We start from the raw sequence: 19,539 nt of genomic DNA, 5'->3' as shown, positions 1-19,539 counted from the left end.
CACCACACCAGGACACATTTCAACTGCTTGCTCCATTTTAAAAAAACCCAAAACTTTTTCCCTATAGGAATATCTCCAAACTGACAGCAAATGAGGAAAACTTGGGTTCTGGTTTCAGCTCATTGTGACTCTTGGCATGCCCTTTAACGTCCCTGATCTGTTTCCTTCATTCTCTGTAAGGGTGAACATTGAACTAGAGACTACGTAAGGCCCTCTCCAGCTTTTCAAAAATGAGCTATTACAAATCGTTCTCCATTCTCAACAGATACTTTTCAGGCTCAAACCCTTCATAGAAATCTGAACCACAATTATCCCTGGGAATTACATGGTAGAGTTCTATCAATCTCCTCATATGCTAAGAACCACCCACCACTCATTGCTGTTGAGTGGACTCATAGCAACTCTAAAAGACAGAAAAGAACTCTTAGGGTTTCCAAGACGGCAAATCTTTACAGTAGCCGACAGCTTCATCTTTCGCCCATGGAGCTAGGAGAACCTTGGTGTGTTTGTAACCACCATCCCTGCAGTTAACAGCACAGCATTTAACCCACTGTGTCACCAGGATTCCTTACACTAAGAACACCATTACCTTACTTCCTTGCATGTCTTAGAATCCAGGCCATAGCAATCCAGGGCTTTGGGCTTAATGAGGGCAGCCTCTGGTCTCTGGTAAACAGAAAAAACATATCAAAAGAAATTGATTATCTTTCATTCTAGAAAAAGTCATTATCTTCTGAGGACTGATGGAAATTTCTGGTGGACCACATGGTATTCCATAGTACAAACTTTACGTTTTCCTTTAATTAGTAATTAGCAAAAATATCCACGTTAAGTGGAGCAATTCTTTAGTGAGTCACATATGAAACAATAAACAGATGAGAAGCTAGGATCACATGATGAGAATAATATTCTGCTTTTAAATTTCATCTCTATATTTTTCCCTTTTGATAGGACATGCACCTCTCTTTTTGGGTAGAAAATGTTTTGTTGTTAACGAAATAATTCATTTAATATTTCAAACATACAGAAAATTCATATATTTCTATAACAGGTTCTGGTATCAGGGTGCACACACTACTTGACAATAACATATTTCCATATTGATTTTGTTTCATCTCTGCTTTTTTAAAAAAGCTTTAGTGCACTTTGTTCTTGAAAGAAGTTTTAGGTTTACAGAAAAATTGTGTACTTAAGTATTGTTGTTGTTTTTATGTGCCGTCGAGCATGTTCCGACCCATAGTGACCCTGTATAGGGTTTCCGAGGAGCAGCTGGTGAGCTTGAACCACCGACCTTGCAGTTCAAACGGCTTTGCAGTCTGGTGCATTAACCCACAGCACCACACCAGGACTCCTCCAACTATCATTGTTATTGTTGTTAAGTACCATGGAGTTGGTTCCGACTCAATGACCCTGCACAGGGTTTCCGAGGCTGTAAATCTTTACGGGAGCAGAAAGCCTCATCTTTCTCCCGCGGAACAGCTGGTAGTTACAAACTGCCGACCTTGAGGTTCGCAGCCTGATTCATAACCACTATGCTACCAACTATCATTAGGGGTGAGTTAATTAAATGTTTGACCAAATATAGCAGGCTAATTTTAAAGTTGACAATTTTATATGGTCCATGAATGATGTTATAAAGCTTGACAGAAAAAAGGTTTCCCATTCTTGTTTAAAGTATAATTTTTACTTTATTTCCTTTCACGTTAGTTTTCCTTCAGTCTTTAAGGATTTAAATCTTTACGTGGACCTTGGCAGACATCATGGGATAGCACCTACATGTCTAAATTGGAGCGGGGCTGTTCTGTCTCCCAGGCTTTATGAGAATAGTTCCTGACCACCTTCCTGTGAATTGTACAATTCACACAAGAATGCAGCTTTATTACAGTTTGGAAGTCAGTGAAGACACTCCAGAGATGCCCTTGACCACTCTCCTGTACTATTTCTTATTGACGAACTTCTTTGTGGCCTTATCCTTGGGCTCGCAGCCAGCCAGTTCGTACAGCCAATAGGCCACACGTGACTGAGACCCACTTTGGCATGGCCACAGTTCATCCTTTCCTTTGCCATGTTGTAAACAAGAACTGGAGAAAACAATAATGCTTTTCCAATACATGTCTGCACTCCCATCCCATCTATGAAATCTTTGTCGTTACATTTTTAAAAAGTGAAATTCACATAACACAAAATTAAGCATTTTAAAGCAAATTACTTAGTGATATTTTATCTAATTCTAAAATATTTTCGTCACTCTCAAAGAAGACCAGTATCCATTGCGCAGTCTGTCTCCACCCACCTTCCCCTCAGGCTCTGGCAATTGCTAGTTTGCTTTCTACATCCCTGGATCCACCTACTCTGGACATTTCATATAAATGAAATCATATCATATGTGGTCTTTTGTATGTGGCTTCTTTCATTAACGTAATGTCTTGAAGGTTTATCCACATTGTGGCGTGTATCAGTACTCTGTTCCAAGCTGGCAGAAGAATTGATGCAGAAGGCAGAAGAATTGATGCATTCAGACTGTGGTGTTGGTGAAGAATGGTTTGGACTGCCAAAAGAACTAACAAAGCAGTCTTGGAATAAATGCAACCAGAAAGCTCTTTATAAAGGAAGATGGTGAAACTTACAGATTAGGTTCCAAAGGTCAGGTCGCTATGTGAAAATTAGCATTATGAAAAAATGAAGAATGACCACTTTGGACCACAAAATGAAGGATGACTACATCCAATGTCATATTGCATCATTACATAACTGTTCTATCTATAACCAGTGAGAATCATGGTCCAGCCAAGTTGACACATAACCTTAACAACCAGGCCATCACACACCTCAGCATTTGGTACTGCCAAATGTATATCATTAATGTTCAAAATAGTAGGATAGTAGATTGCTTTTACTATTGTTATAAATGTAAAATATTCGGATAACGAGATAGTTATTCAGTGAAGAGTAGGTTTTCTTTGTTAACTGAAATATCCATTCCTTCACTCAACAAATACTTGTGTGATCTGAAAGCCAGGCTCTATGCCAGCTGTGAGGATTTTGGAAGAGACCACACAACCATCTCAGCCCTAAATATCTCACCACTGATCACAATTATTTTGTAAGTTTTCTTAATTTCCTTAATCGGTCCATCTGTTAGGTCTCAGGCACAAAATCTAACATTTAGGACTATTTGTAACTCAGTGTCTGGCCCCTCCCAGAGGCCCATGAGAGGAATCTCTCACACCTGCAGTGTTCCTAGAGACCTTAGAATACAGAAAGTAATGGACAAGGGCATCAGGAGTTAGAGAATTCTTGGGAATATGAGAGGGTGATGGGACTTAGCCTCAAACAGGGAAAGAACTGACCAACATCATGACAGAGCAAACCAGAAGGAAGGTCAAAAGGAGGCATCCTGACAACAATCCTAAATTAGAATATACTCGTGCACAATTAGGCATGGAACATAGATTCTGACCCACAGTGACCCTGTATAGGGTTTCCAAGGAGCAGCTGGTGAACTTGAACCACTGACTGTAGTTCAAACAACTTTGCAGTCTGACGCATTAGTCCACAGCACCACACCAGGACTCCATGTCACAGAGTAGAACTGGCTAACAGGGTTTTCAAGACTGTAATAATCTTTACAGGAGCAGATTGCAAGATCTTTCTCCCATAAAGCCTCTGGGTGGGTTAAAACTATAACATTTCTCTTAGTAGTGAAGTGCTTAACAACTGCACCACTAGGACTCCTTCTCTACCCAGCACAGGTCACGAATGATGAAATAGATACTACATCCTTCCTTTCCCCTATCTTCCCTGCCCCACCTTCTTAAAGAAGATACCCGGAATAGTGGTTTTGTGATACCCAAGAAAGGTCTCAGCATATGATGAAAAGAACTCGTACAGGGCACCCAAACACCACACCCAAGAGGGCACCCTTTCCACTACAGACTTGGTAGATTGACAGACCATTGCAGCAATTTCCTGGAAGACAGACATAAAGACTCTGGAGGAGATACTGAATAGAGATACTGAATAGAAACAATTCTCACAAAGGCGACAAGTGGGCTAATGGTGGGCTGCTCACCAAGAGATTTTCCAAACCATTCCCCAGAGTGTTGAAAGATTCTTTTATAAGCAATTTTTTTAAACCTTTTTAATTACAGGGAATTTTAAACATACACCAAAGTAGACAATAGTATAATGAACCTCCATGTACCCATCACATGCAAATTCTTTTTAATCCTCTTCAATTTAAAAATAGAGGATTAAATAAAACATTTGGGGTAGAAGTCTGTTGCAGAATCAGCTTCTAGAATGTCATAGTTCTCGGGTCAGTTTCCTCTCCCTTTTTCTTCTCTCCTGCTATAAGGAGGTTTAGGTCTTCTATGCTCTGTTTTATAATGTATTTCCTTTGTTGTCATTCATACCTAGAGTATTCCTAAATTATACAAAAAAATGGAGAGTTTGATTTCTTAAAGAGTAATTGTGGTCATTATGGATTGAATTGTGTTCCCCAAAACCACGTGTTGAAATCCTAAACTCTTGAATGTAACCCTATGTGGAAACAGGATTTTCTTTCTAATGCTAGTGAGGCCAGATTAATGTAGGCAATCTCTTCTGAGTGACAGACAGAGTTCAGAGATACAGACAAGCAAGCACAAATGTGGAAAGATATGTGCTCCTGGATGGGATGAGACAAGGATGTTTCTTCTAGAACTGACACAGAGAGACTCTTCCCTAGAGCCACCTACCTACCCACCTGCTGTTACCAGTCGGTTCTGACTCATAACAACCCTATAGGACTGAGTAGAACTTCTCCAGAAGGTTTCAGAGGCTTTAAATCTTTATGGGAGCAGACTGTCTCATCTTTCTCCTGGGAGCAGCTGTTGCATTTGAACCGCCAACCTTGTGGCTCGCAGCCCAGTGCTTACCCCATTACACCACCCTCAGTTCAGATTTCTTGCCTCCTCAGTTCTTACAGCAGCACTAGGAAACCAGCAGACTATGGTCTACCAACTTGACTGCACAACCATCAACAGTAATATTCAGAATGACTATGTAACAAGGAAAGGGGGCTACCCATTAATGTCCAACACCCACCCCACTGCCATTGTGTTGATTCTGACTGTAAATCTTCATAGGAGCAGGCAGCCTCATCTTTCTCCCACAGAGCAGCTAGTGGGTTTGAACTGCTGCCTTTGCAGTTAGCAATTTAACGCCTAACCCACAGCACCAAGGCCCCTGGATGTTAAACACAGCAGATGATATAATTGTATATACATGTTACTGGCAACCATATACTCGGTATATTCACTGAAAGAAAAACTAGAGAGAACTAAAGAAAACCAAAATCAGTTTTTACATCATGTGGTGTGTTTGTAGTCAATTTCTTTTTCATTTTAAAAGAAATCCTTCAGTGTTGTTATGATACAGTTTTCACAATAAGCAACATTTACAATGAAACTAAAATATGTTGGTGTTCATTAAAGCAATGCTTAGCGAGGGTTTGTGGTGCCTGGGGGCTGTGTACTAACTTTGCTTCTGTCTCCTTGTGCACAGAGTTAGAAGAGGCAAAGAAGGCTGTTTGAACTCACTGGAGCTGGGAAATGGGTAGCCTGCTTCTCTACCCTCTTCCTTCCACCCCTGACATTCAAGTCAGAAAACTCCACCAATACACGCTTCTCAGATCAGAAGCATATTGCTGATTACAGCTATACTTATAAAGTCCTCACGATTAAAAAATATGCCAATATAAGAAGGCACAAGTATCTCATTACAATAATACAAAAATCCCAATGTCATTGCAGTGAAATGACTGGTGGGTTTGAACTGCTAACCCTGAGGTAAGCAGCCTAATGCTTAATCCACAGTTCCACCAAGCCTCTTACAATAATACGAACGAATGCTTTTATCAGCCCAGTTGATACAATGGTTAAGTTGTTGTTTAGTCCGCTCAACTCGATTCTGACTCAGCAACCCTGTAGATGGTTTCCGAGGAACACCTGGTGTGTTTGAACTGTTGACCTTGTGTTTGTGGCTACTAATCAAAAGCTTGGTGATTTGAACTCACCCAGTGGCTCTATGGGAGAAAAGACCTGGTCATCTGCTTCTGTAAAGATTCCAATGTAGAAAACATTGAGGAACAGTTCTGCTTTATCACATTGGGTCGCTATGAGTCAGACTCAATGGCGCAAAACAATACTTACATAGCATTTCTATGTGCCAGGTACTGCTCTAGGCATTTCCCTAAACTCTTATAGTTCTCAGAACCACCCTATGAAATAAATGTTTTTCTTACATCCATTTTACAGATAAGGCATCGAGAGTTTAGGCGGCCTGTCTATGGTCATATAGCTAGCAAGGTGGTAGAGCCAGGAATCAACCCAAGTAATCTAGGCCTAGAGTCCCTGATCATTGTACTGCAGAATGACAGTACTGTTTTACAAGAAGGAAACAAGAAATATCATTATCTGGGAATTCATGATATTATCTTGGGCATTCAACATGCCTCAATTAATTTATTCCTTATAATAACCAGGAAGTAATCATTACAGTCGCCATTATACAGATGAGAAGATTGGGGTATAAAGAACTGAATTATTTACCCGGGGTATCACAGTTAATCTACCAGCCATTCCGCAGGAGAAAGATGGGGCTTTCTGCTCCCGTAAAGATTTACAGCCTCGGAAACCCTGTGCAGGATCACTATGAATCAGAACCGACTGCACAGTATTTAACAACAACAATCACAGTTAATAAATAGCATAGCGCTTTTGCTGGTAGCGGCGAACGTGGAGTTATCGCCATGAAGGCCTCGGGCACACTTCGTGAGTATAAGGTGGTGGGGCGCTACCTGCCGACCCCCAAGTGTAAGACACCACCACTTTACCGAATGCGCATCTTTGCATCTAACCATGTCGTCGCCAAGTCCCGCTTCTGGTACTTTGTGTCACAGCTGAAGAAAATGAAGAAGTCTTCCGGGGAGATCATGTACTGTGGGCAGGTGTTCGAGAAGTCCTCACTGCGGGTAAAGAACTTCAGCATCTGGCTGCGCTACGACTCCCGAAGTGGGACCCACAACATGTACCAGGAGTACCGGGACCTGACCACCTCGGGTGCCGTCACCCAGTGCTACCAAGGCATGGGCGCTCGGCACGGCGTCTACGCCCATTCTATCCAGATCATGAGAGTGGAGGAGACTACAGCCAGCAAGTGCCGCAGGCCTGCAGTCAAGTAGCTCCACGATTCCAAGATCAAGTTCCTACTGCCCCACCGGGTCCTGCGTCACCACCAAGTGGCCCAACACCTTCTTCTAGGCACAGTCCCTGCCCCCACCCCAGGTCTGCCCAAAAAACGCCTCATGGGAATGACAAAAAAAAATAGCATAGCTAGAATTTAAAATCAGATCATCTGACTCCAAAGTCCACTATCTGGATTTTGGTTTTCACTTTAAATATTTCTATTAAGGGAACTCTTTATTGACAATAATATGCTGAAATGTGTTTCTAACATGGTTTTCATTAATTTTTAAATTACCAAATTATTAATTAATTTCAGTAGAAGCAACATTTGTAGCCACCAGTCCTCTTCTTAAAACATTTCAAATGAATTGGTTTTTTAATTAGATTTCCCTAGGCAGACTGTTTTGGCTTACCCATGCAGACCATATTTCATCTGAAAGTAGACTATGAGATAGTATGTCATATTGTATTTTAGTATATTTTAAACTGCAAAAAATTAAGTTAGTAACACTGATTGAAGTAGAAAACTTGAACAGACCCATAACAAAAGAAGAAAATGAACAGGTAATTAAAAAAAAACTCCCAACAAAAGCAAATCCAGGTCCAGATTTGGTGAATTCTACCAAACATGCAGAAAAGAAATGACACCAATTATATTCAGACAATTCTAGAACATAGAAAAGGATGGGAAACCCCAGAATACATATTAGGTATGAACATGTATGCAAATATATCCTACCCAATAGAATTCAACAACGTAACAAAAAAATAATACATCATGATCAAGTTAGATCCGTGCCAGCGATGAAAGGATGGTTCAAAAACAATTAACGTAACCCACCACATAAATAAAGCAAAGGAAAAGAGCCACATGATCATATAAATTGATGTACAAAAGGCATTTGACAAAATCCAACATCCATTCTTGATTTAAAAAAAAAAAAAACACTCAACAAAGTAGGACTAGAAGGGAAAATTCTCAACATAATTAAAAGCAAATATACACCTCCAATAGCCAACATTATTGTGAATGGAGAGAAACTGAAAGCATTCTCTTTGCAAGCAGGAACCAGACAAGATGCTCTTTATCACCACTCCTATTCAAGATTGTGTGGGAAATTTTATCCAGACCTATAAGACAAAAAAGGGAAATTTAAGGCACCTAGATTGGCAAAGAGGAAGTAAATTCTATATATTTGAAAATGATATGATCCTATGCATAGAAAATGCCAAAGACTCAGCAAGAAAATTATTGGAACTCATTGAAAGATTCAGAAAAGTGGCATGGTACAAGAAAAATATACAAAAATCATTTGGATTTCTCTATATTAATAAAGGTAACTCTGAAAAGGAAATTAGGAATGCAGTATCATTTATAATAGCCATCCAAAAGATGAAATAGTTAGGAATAAATCTAAACATAGAAACAAAAGACCTATACAAAGAAAACTACAAAACACTAGTACAAGAAACCAAAAATGACTTACAAAAATGGAAGAATATACCATGCTAACGGATAAGAAGACTTGGAATTGTGAAAATGTCAACACAAGCAAAGCAATCTATAGATATAATGTAATCCCAATCCAGATTCCAACATTATTCTTTAAAGGGATGAAAAAAAACTGATCACTAACTTTATATGCTCTGAAAGTGCTCACATTAGAAGGTCCCAGATATAGTGGGAGAAATGTAGAACAATACTCAAACTTATTTTAATTAAAAAAAAAAAGACCAGGTTTACTGGTCAGAAAGAGACTGAAGGAAACTGAGACTATGGTTCTCAACCACCTTTCGACCACAAGGGAACTCACCCTTGCGGCCTAATTTTCAGCTAAGCAGTAGATAGGTACATAGGCGACAACACTAGTAAAGGAGCCCTGGTAGCATAGTGGTTTACCAGCTGGACTGCTAACTTCAAGGTCAACAGTTCGAATCTATCACTCACTCTGAGAGAGAAAGATGAGGTTTTCTGCTACCGTAAAACTTCACAGCCTCAGAAACTAACAGTCAGAACTGACTCAGTGTCACACCACCACCCCACAACCCTAATAAGGAATGCTCACCATGGAATGGTCAACCATGCAATATCAAAAAGGCAACATTTCCCTAAGGACAAAGTTGAGAAGGGATGGGAAGGTAGATGGAGCGCAAATAGGAACACAGGGAGGAAGCAGGAGAACTGTTGTTACATGGAGGGGATTGCAATCATTGAGCTGAAACAAAGCATATGATTTGTTTAATGTAAAACTGATTATCTTATCTATAAATCTTCACTTATTCGCAATAAAAGTAAAAAAAATAAAATAAAGAATTATAAACTGAGTTAAGGTCAGAGTCCTACTGGCAGCTGTGATGGGGGTCAGTTCAGATCCCCTGGGAGCAAAAGCTGTGCCTGAGGTTGTCTGTGGTTTAGGGTGATGGGAAAATGGTGGAAAACAAGAAGATAAAGAGAATGCTTTCCCAAAAAGAAAGCCATTGTTCAGAAGGAAACAAATAACACAAAGAAATTGCTGTAGATTTTATTTCACAATATGAAAGAAAATCTACACTTTCTTGGAAAGATTTGTATTAAGAAAGCAGTGGTGTTTCATGAGTCCTTAAGACTGAGAGAAGAGAATTAGTAGAGTGAGGCCAAAGCCATGCCTTCAAAGAACTCCAGGGAAACTGGGATAGAACCGTCTACCTGGGGGGTAGAACCTCTGGACCCAGAAGTGAATACAAGGGTATCTGCAGAGCTTACCCACAGGTCTGATCTGTGTCTGGAAGAAGTGGATGAGAGCCACTGGACAAAGTTCAATAATATTAGACATCTGAGGTTTCTAAGGTTTGTGAATCATCTTTGTTAAGTATGGCTCTACATGGTAGAAGTAGTGGATTGTACACATCGGAGTCTAGAATGGCCTGTGTTAGGGACAGAGTAGGAACCTAACAACAGGCCTAACAGCGCCCCAACACCTGAGACCTGAATCAACAATTCCAGAAAACTGAACGCAGCACACCTTCTAAGAAATAGAGCAGTACCAGACCACCAAAAAAGTGCAAATGAAGACTATGTGCCATCAATCAGAATTAAACCTGAGGGAGACAAGTGAAAAACCCTAGGAAGGAGGAGAAGGAACAGCAAGCCAGTGCTCTCTCTCACTTGAGAGAGAGGCCTGCTTCTCCTCTTCAGAGAAGTGTACTGTCATAGCTTAATAAACCTTTTTTGCTACTTGCTGCTTTTTGTCTGTATGTGCTGTTTGTGCCAAACTCAAGTTGGTCTTGTTAGACCTGCATAAGTCAAGTTACTGGACCCTGAGAGACCATACCATGATTATACAGGATTTTAGTAAAGCATTTTCTCTGTAACATCAGGACATACTAAAAACTTAGTATTCATTTACTTAAAATCAATCTTCTATTTGGGAGAAAAAAAAAGTGATAATATGTGATTGGAAATGAGACTTCAGTTTGTATAATTTCATCACATTCTGGTCATAGATATCAGTTCTTGCATGTTATTAGTCATTTGACATGTTATTTTAATTTAATTATTAGTTACTTAATAATTAATCAAATTAATTATTAGGGAATTCATTTTAAATAGGCTCTTTAAATTTTGAGAGGGCTTCAAAAAGTTCATGGAAATTTTGAGTTTTTGAAACCCGATCATATATTTTAAGTTGCATAGCTAATCAAGCTGAAAAAGAAAGTGTTTTTGTTCAAGGAAAAGTAAATGTATATTTAGTGATATTTGGGAAAATAATTAATTTTTAATAAAAGTAATTAGCTATATTCTGTTGTTATAGTCTCAGAAAGCAATATACATTTTTCTTTTAAAGAAAGAAGAGAAAGTCCTTGCTTTTGTGGCCAGGTTTTTCAGTAGCTTTTTAACGGAAGTCATTCTGAGGAAGATGCCAAATCTCCATTGCCAGCCAACAAATGGAATCTGGGCAGAGATAATGTGTGTTGTAGAGGAGCATGAGGTATCTGAAGTATAAGACGCAGGACTGGGATGATTAGAATGAAGATACAGAGCGAGGGCAGATAAAAACAAATGAGAAATTGAGATAAAAAGTAAACCATGAGGCGTTACCGAGTTCCTTAAGCCAAAATTAGGGTTGTTGTTAAGTGCTGTTGAGTCAGGTGTGACCCTGTATAGGGTTTCCAAGGAGCAGCTAGTGAGCTTGAACCACCGACCTTGTAGTTCAAACCAACTTTGCAGTCCAGCGTATTAACCCACAACGCCACACTAGGAAGGTACAGAGATTTTTTTTTTTAATTGACATAATAAACTTATTTACTCCATTTAATATAAATTATTATCTACCATGCTTGTTGTTAAATGCCGCCAAGTTGGTTTTAACTCACAGCAACCCTGCATAGAGTTTCTAAGGAGCAGCTGTGAATTTGAACCACCAGCCTTGCAGCTCAAACCAAACTTGCTGCCCAGTGTTTATTCTACAGCACCACACCAGGACTCCATCTACCATGTAGTATTTGGTTAAGTGTGAGAACCTCCTTTATTCCTCTTGACAAGTGAAATATTATTCTTTCCAAAGGAAGAAAAAATATTTCACTTGGGTGGATATGTGCTTCATATTGTTCTGATCTTTATTTTTATTGTTCCTTCTCAATGTCGTGAACTTTTATTAATCTCTTAATACAGTGAATGCTTTTTTCCTCTTTAGTTGTTGGATATGTAGAATGTGGATATTAAAATACTTTTATATAAAACCGAAACTGAGTTAATATTCCAGAGCCAGAAAAAACAATAATCATTTTATATTCTCATTATATCCTTACTTACCAAAACATGTATTTCATTTTCTAAAAAACTATCTATCTCCCTTGACTAAAGACATTGACAATTATCCATAAAGCAATACATTTGTTAGCATTCCACAAGATATACATTTTACACTGTAGATCACACAAGCCAGTCATTCCATAGATTGATAGCTACAGTTAAAGCCAATCAAAGAAGGCTGAGTTTCTCCACCTCTTCTTTTTCTTACTATTCTAAAACTTCCTACCATTAGACTTCAGAACCTCAGGAGACAGTGAGGTTTGGGGATTCTCAACTGAAACAATGTTTTCCAACTGCTCTAATTAATTAAAGCAACTTCTTTTTTAAAGGTCTATACGAAACTGACCTCCTTACAAATGACATAGCACACTAGCAGATGTGACTGACTTATAGGCAAGAAAATTCCTTTTGATTTACAGCTCTTTAAAATTGAGTTAACTCCAAATCCCCTTATTGACTAAAATATGATTAAGGTAATAAATGATCTTATAATCATCTCAGACTCTTCATTGCTTTATCTCAATGGTGATTTAATAAAGCTTTCATTTAAAACATTGTTCTTTTAACTTAAGTAATGATTTTGAATTAATTAAAAGGCTTTTAAAGTAAATGGCACCACATTAACAAAAGAAAAGTTAAAAACTGTATGATTATTTCCATTCCTGATTAAAAAAAAAAAAAAAACTTCTAGTAAATCAGGAATAGAATGGGATCTCCTTAACTTGATAAAAGGTATCTCCCAAAAATCCACATTAAAACTCACATTTAAAGGCAAAACATTGAAAGCATTCTCTTTCAAATCAGAATCAAGGAAAAGAGTGTGATTCCTTCTTTTTATTTTAATAAATTACATGGTAATCTCAAAGAAAAAATCAGTAAACATTAACAATACAGAAATGAAAATGAAAATAAAACTCGCAAACACAAAACGAACTCAGTGCAGAAAATTATGTGGAACAAAGAAACCAGCAGCAACTCACACACACACACACACACACACACACACACACACACAAAACAGCGAAACAACAGCAATCAATTTATAACTATCAATTATAATTTCACTGAATATCAATGGATTAAATGTACCAGTCAAGAGTCAGAGACTAGTAACATGGATAAGAAAATGTTGCTATTGTTGTTAGGTGCCATTGTGTCGGTACCGACTCATAGCAACCTTAGCACAACAGAACGAAACACTGCCCGGTCCTGGGCCAACCTCACTATTGTTGCCACACTTGAGCCCATTGGTGCTGTCCTTTGCCAATCCATCTTGCTGGGGGTCTTCCTCTTTTCCTCTGGCCTTCCACCCTACCAAACATGATATCCTTCTCCAGTGACGGGTTAATATTTCTAGATAAGAAACTAGGATCCCTCAATATGCTGTCTACAAGAGACACATCAAAAAGATTTGTTGTTGTTGTTGTTGTTAGGTGCCATTGAGACAGTACTGATTCATAGTGACCCTATGCACAACAGAATGAAACACTGCCCAGTCCTGGGCCAAGAGACAGCTTAAATGCCCATCAACAGAGTAGTTAAACTTTGGTACATACTCACAATGGAATACTACACAACATTGACAAATAACGATGAATCTGCAAAACACCTCACAACACAGATGAACCTGGAGGACATTACGTTGAGTGAAATTGTTGTTGTTAGGTGCCATCAAGTTGGTACTGACCCACAGTGACCTTATGCACAGCAGAACGAAACACTGCCCAATCCTGGGCCAACCTCACTATTGTTGCCACGCTTGAGTCCATCGATGCTGCCACTTGGCCAATCCATCTTGCTGGGGGTCTTCCTCTTTTTTTCTGACCCTCGAACCTTACCAAATATGATATCCTTCTCCAGTGACTGGTTCCTCCTGACAGTATGAGAAGACAAAGTATGAGAGACAAAGTTGGGCCATCTTGGCCGCCAAGAAGCGTTCTGTCTGCACTTCTTCCAAAATGGATCTATTGGTTCTTTTTGCAGCCATGGCACTTTCAATATTCTCCTCCAACACCATAATTCAAAAGCATCAATTCTTCTCTGGTCTTCTTTATTCACTGTCCAGCTTTCACATGCATATGAGGTTATTGAAAATACCAGGACTTGGGTCAGGTGCACCTTAGTCCTCAAGCTGACATCTTTGCTCTTCAACACTTTAAAAAGGTCTTGTGCAGCAGATTTGCCTAATGTAATACATCATTTGATTTCTTGATTGCTGCTTTCATGAGTGAAATTAGTCAATCACAAAAGGACAAATACTTATGAGAACAATGTAAGAAGTTAAGACAGGACTTTCTTGGTAACATAAACATTCTATGATGATTATGGGAGTGGGGAGAGGGAATTATTCATGGGCTAGAGGGTAAACACATGTTAACATGGGTGTTAGGGCAGGTAATATACAACTAAAGGGAGGTTGGCAGAGGCAAGATGAGGGTAGTGGGAGACTGATGAATGGACAAAGTTTGGTACACCAGGACCCTTTCAGTTATAACTAATAATAAATTATACTATAAGTTGGCCTTGACTTACAGTGACGTTCCATTTTGACAGCTCTGTCATAAGCCAGTTCTGATGTATGTCAAATACTTCTCTATTTTTTTTTTTTTTGTAACTTTTCATTATAGGGAGAAATACAAGTGCTAAAGTGAATAGAGGTAAATATTTTTAACGGATGGCACATGGAAGGGATTGCAATCTTGTAATGAAGCAAAGCTTACGAGTTATTGAATGTAAAACTGATGATCTGCTTTATTATAAAAAACTATAATGAGATACTATCTTACCCCTGCAAAAATAGCACTGATTTAAATAGAAAACAAAACAAAAACAACAAATAGTGGTTAGATTGTGGAGAGATTGGAACCCTTATCTACTGCTGGTGGTGGTGGTTATGTGCTGTGGAGTCAATCTGACTCACAACGGCCCTGTATAGGATTTCTGAGACTCTAATAAATCTTTATGGGAGCAGAAAACCTCATCTTTCTCCTGTGGAATGACTGGTAGTCTCAAACTACTGACTTTGAGGTTAGCAGCCCGACTTGTAACCACTACGGTACAACCACCACGGGAAATGGCATAGCACTTTCTCAAAAGACTAGAAATAGAACAATCTTATGAGCCAGCAATCCCACTACTAAGTACAAACCCTAGCGATTTAATATTAAAGATACAATCAGACATACATATGCACACCGATGTTCATTGCAACATTCTTAACAATCACAAAAAGATGGAAGCAACCTAAGTGCCTATCAACTGATGAACGGACAAAGTTTGGTACACCAGGACCCTTGCAGTTATAACTGATAATGAGTTCTCAAAATATAGGTTGTCCTTGACTTACGGTGAGGTTCCATTTTGACAGCTCTGTCATAAGCCAGTTCTGGTGTATGTCAAGTACGTATCTTTTTTTAAACTTTTCATTATTGTTGCCTTTTATTATCAATATGTTTATAAATCCAATCTTTGAACATCTGCAAGTCATCAACTGAGAAGGATGACATCAGCAAATTACATGTTGCAACACTGCACGTAGTACATATTACTAATGATTATTGTTGTTATGAAGTGCCGTCGAGTCGGTTCCGACCCATAGCAACCCTGTGTAGGTTTCTGAGCAATAACTGGTGAGCTTGAACCACTGACCTTGAAGTTCAAACGGCTTTGCAGTCTGGTGCATTAACCCACAGCACCATAATGATAAGATGTACCAAAAACAGACGGCCCTAAGTATAGTTTGCTGTACTTCCAATATGTGAAATACCTGTATAACTTGGATGAATCTGAAGGGCATTACGCTGAGTGAAATAAATCAATCATAAAAAGGCAGCTATTGTATGACCTCACTACTAGGAGTCCTGGTATGGCACCATAGGATAAGCACTCAACTTTAGGTTCAGTTTGAACCACTAGGTCGGTGATTCCACTCCTCGAAAACTCTATACAGGGTCATTATGGATAAGAACCAATTCAACAGTACTTAACAACAATAACACTATAAGAATAGGTATATGTGCTGAAACCAATGTTCACTGGTAGTTACCAAGCAGGGACCGAGGAGCCCCTGGATAGTACATAACTTATTAATTGGGGGGGCAATAGGAAACATGCCAAATGGCTGAGATGTGCACAGCTTGATGCCACTAAGAAGTTCACAAAATAAAAAGATGTTCTTGGAAAATATGGTAAGACATACAACTGTGTAACAACAACAGAATAAAAGGAGTATACACATGTGCATATGTGTATATATGCACACAAGTGTGTGTAACTGGTATTGTTGTTAGGTGCCAACTTCAACTCATAGTGAGCCTATGCACAACAGAATGAAACAGTGCCCTGCCCTGTGCCATTCTCTCACAATCGCTGTTATGTTTGACCCAATGTTACTGCCACTGTGTCAATTCATCTTGTTGGGAGTGAGGGAGTCTTTCTGTTTTTCTGCCATCTCTCCACTTTACCAAACATGATGTCCTTCTTGAGGGACTAGTCCCTCCTTATTCATTGTCCAACTTTCACATGCACGTAAGGTCACTGAAAATACCATGGCTTAGGTTAGGTGCAGCTCAGTTCTCAAATTATTAATTTAAAAGCCCTGTATAGGGTTTCTGAGGAGGAGCGGGTGGGTTTGAACCATTGACCTTGTGGTTAGCAGTCCAGTGCTTATCCTACAGCTGTACCCCAGGTCTCCTTGAACATCTTTTAAAGATGTGTTTTGCAGCACATTTGCTTAATGCAATATGTCCCTTGATTTCTTGATTGTTGCTTTCATGAACATTGTGGATCCAAGGAGAATGAAGTCTTTGAGAACTTCAGTCTTTTCTGCATTTAAAATGTTTAAGAGCAAGGATGTCACTTAGAGAACTAAGGTGGGCCTAACTCACGTCATGTTATTTTCAATTGCCTCATATGCATGTGAAATTGGACATAAAAGAATTGATGCATTTGAATTATAGTGTTGGGGAAGAATATCAAAAGTACCATGGACTACCAGAAAAACAAATTTGTCTTGGAAGAGTACAGCCAGATTGTTTCTTAGAAGGAAGACTTCATCTTTCATTCTTTAGAAATGTTGTCAGGAGGGATCAGTCCCTGGAGAAGGACATCATGTTTGGTAAAGTGGAGGGTCAGTAAAAAAGAAGAAGACCTCCCAAAATATGGATTGACACACTGATGGCAACATGGGCTCAAATATAACAATTGTGAAGATGGTTCAGGATGAGGCAGTGTTTCAGGCTGTTTTGCAGGAGTCACTATGAGTCAGAAGCAACTAACTCAAAGGCACCAAACAATAGCAAAATTTGTACACATCAATCAAACCAGTAAAATATGGACTCCAGTAAACTGATAAATTTTATATGTATGCATAATATGTATATATGTATGTATATATAGAAGGAGACCTGGGATAGTGCTGTAGGATAAGCATTGTACTGCTAACCACAAGGTCAAACCCACCAGCTCCTCCTCAGAAACCCTATATAGGGTCGCTATGAGTCAGAACTAGTTCGATGGCACTTAAATTAACAACAGTATGTATGTATTTAGATCAATTACTAAAAATGTCTATACACAGAGATAGCTCAAAATGATATTTTGTTGTCTTTTAGGTGAAAATTTACTGTAGATAAATAAAAATGAAATTCTACCTGAAATGATCAATTATAGATGGAAATCAGACTAGTGGTTTCCAATGGTTTGGGATGGTGGGCAGGAAGAGAGGTGCGACTATAAAGAGATAGCACAAAAGATACTTTTTGTGGGAACAGCATAGTTCTCTTATTTTTATTTTGGTGGTAGTTGTTGTTTTTGTTGTTAAGTGCCATTGAGTAGGTTCCGACTCATAACAACCCTGTATAGGGTTTCCAAGGAGTGGATGGTGAGCTTGAACAGTCAACCTTGTGGTTCAAACTGACCTTACAGTTCAGCGCCACATTGGGACTCCTTTTGGGTGGTAATTACATGAATATTAACATACAACAAAATGGTGTAGAACAATTTACATCTAGTGTTCCAATTTCAATTACCTGGTTTTGATGTTGTACTATAGTTTTGTAAGTATCACCATTGGGCTAAACTAGGTGAAGTGTACAAGCAACTTTTCTGTACTATCTTTACAACTTCCTGTGAATCTAAAATTGCCTCAGAATGACTGGTAAGAACTCTGAGACTACAGCCAGTAGTCACCTTTCAGGACTAGAACTGATCTCACTTCCTTGGCTCAATTTTCATCAAAATAAAAGATAGACTTATGAGGCAAGCAACACACTAATATTGTTAATACAACTACCTACTTGAGATTTAAAAAAACTACCTATTTGAGATCAAAAGGGTAGCATTTCAAAGTTCAGAAGATTTAGGAAAGAAGAAGGAATGGAAACAAGAAACACAGGGAGGAAACAGGATAAGTGTTGTTACTTTGAGGGGATTGTAATCAATGAGAAGAAATAAAATGTGTATGAATTGTCAAATGTAATACTAATGATCTGCTCTGCATATTTTTACCCAATTCACAATAAATAGTTTGTTTAAAGTTTTGAAAAAGCATACTGGGCAACCACTATTGGTCACTTCTCATTCAGAGCAAAAGAGAAGGAAACAAAAGACTCAGAAAAGAAACTAGTCTATAGAACTAACATAAGGAGCTCTGGTAGCGTAGTGGTTACGAATCAGGCTGCGAACCTTAAGGTCAGTGGTTCGAAACTACCAGCCGCTCTGTGGGAGAAAGGCGAGGCTTTCTACTCCCGTAAAGATTTATACCCTCGGAAACCCTGTACAGGGTCGCTATGGGTCGGAACCGACTCGACGGCACTTAACAACAACAACATAGAACTAACAGTTTGCATGAACCATGGTCTCATTTACCCTGAGACCAGAAGAACCAGATGGTGCTCAGCTACCACTGCAAATAGTTCTGATCAGGCACGTAATTCTGATGGAAAGGGAGAAAGCAGAAGAGAAATCAAATTCTTATTTTTTAAAAAATAACATTTTGTTGTCATTTAGGTGAAAGTTTACACAGAAAATTAGGTTCCCATTCAACTATTTTTATGCCAATTGCTCCATTGTATCAGTTACAATTTTCACAATGTGTCAGCATTCTCATCATTTCCATTCTGTTTGTTCTGTATTCATTAGTCTAGTTTCCTTCCTCCCCTTGCCTTCTCATTTTTTCTTTTGGCTAAATGTTGACCAGTTGATCTGATATAGTTGATTGTTTAGGGGGGCACATTACTCATAGGTGATATGATTTTATAAGACAATCTATTATTTGGCTTAAAGGTGACCTCCAAATCCTTAAAAAATTCAGACTTACTGGACCTGTTGAGACTAGATGTGACCTCAGAGGTGAACTTCAATCCTAAATTCAGAGAGTATCTTAGAGTATTCAATAGTCTCAGGAGGATCCTCTAATCTCTATCAAGCCAGTTGTTGTTGTTGTTGTCAGGTGCCATCGAGTCGGAACCGACTCATAGCGACTCCATGCACAGCAGAACGAAACAATGTTCGATCCTG

General features: G+C 38.9%; 1 pseudogene; it reads left to right on the top strand.

The window, feature by feature from the left end:
• Positions 1 to 6,793: 6,793 nt before the first annotated feature.
• Positions 6,794 to 19,539, top strand: part of LOC102840886 — a 75,530-nt pseudogene continuing 62,784 nt past the window's right edge.

The sequence above is a fragment of the Chrysochloris asiatica genome, unplaced genomic scaffold, assembly GCF_000296735.1.
Source record: "Chrysochloris asiatica unplaced genomic scaffold, ChrAsi1.0 scaffold00009, whole genome shotgun sequence".
Lineage (NCBI taxonomy): Eukaryota > Metazoa > Chordata > Mammalia > Afrosoricida > Chrysochloridae > Chrysochloris > Chrysochloris asiatica.
The sequence above is the reverse complement of the archived record's forward strand: the minus strand, read 5'-3'. Positions and strand labels throughout refer to the sequence as shown.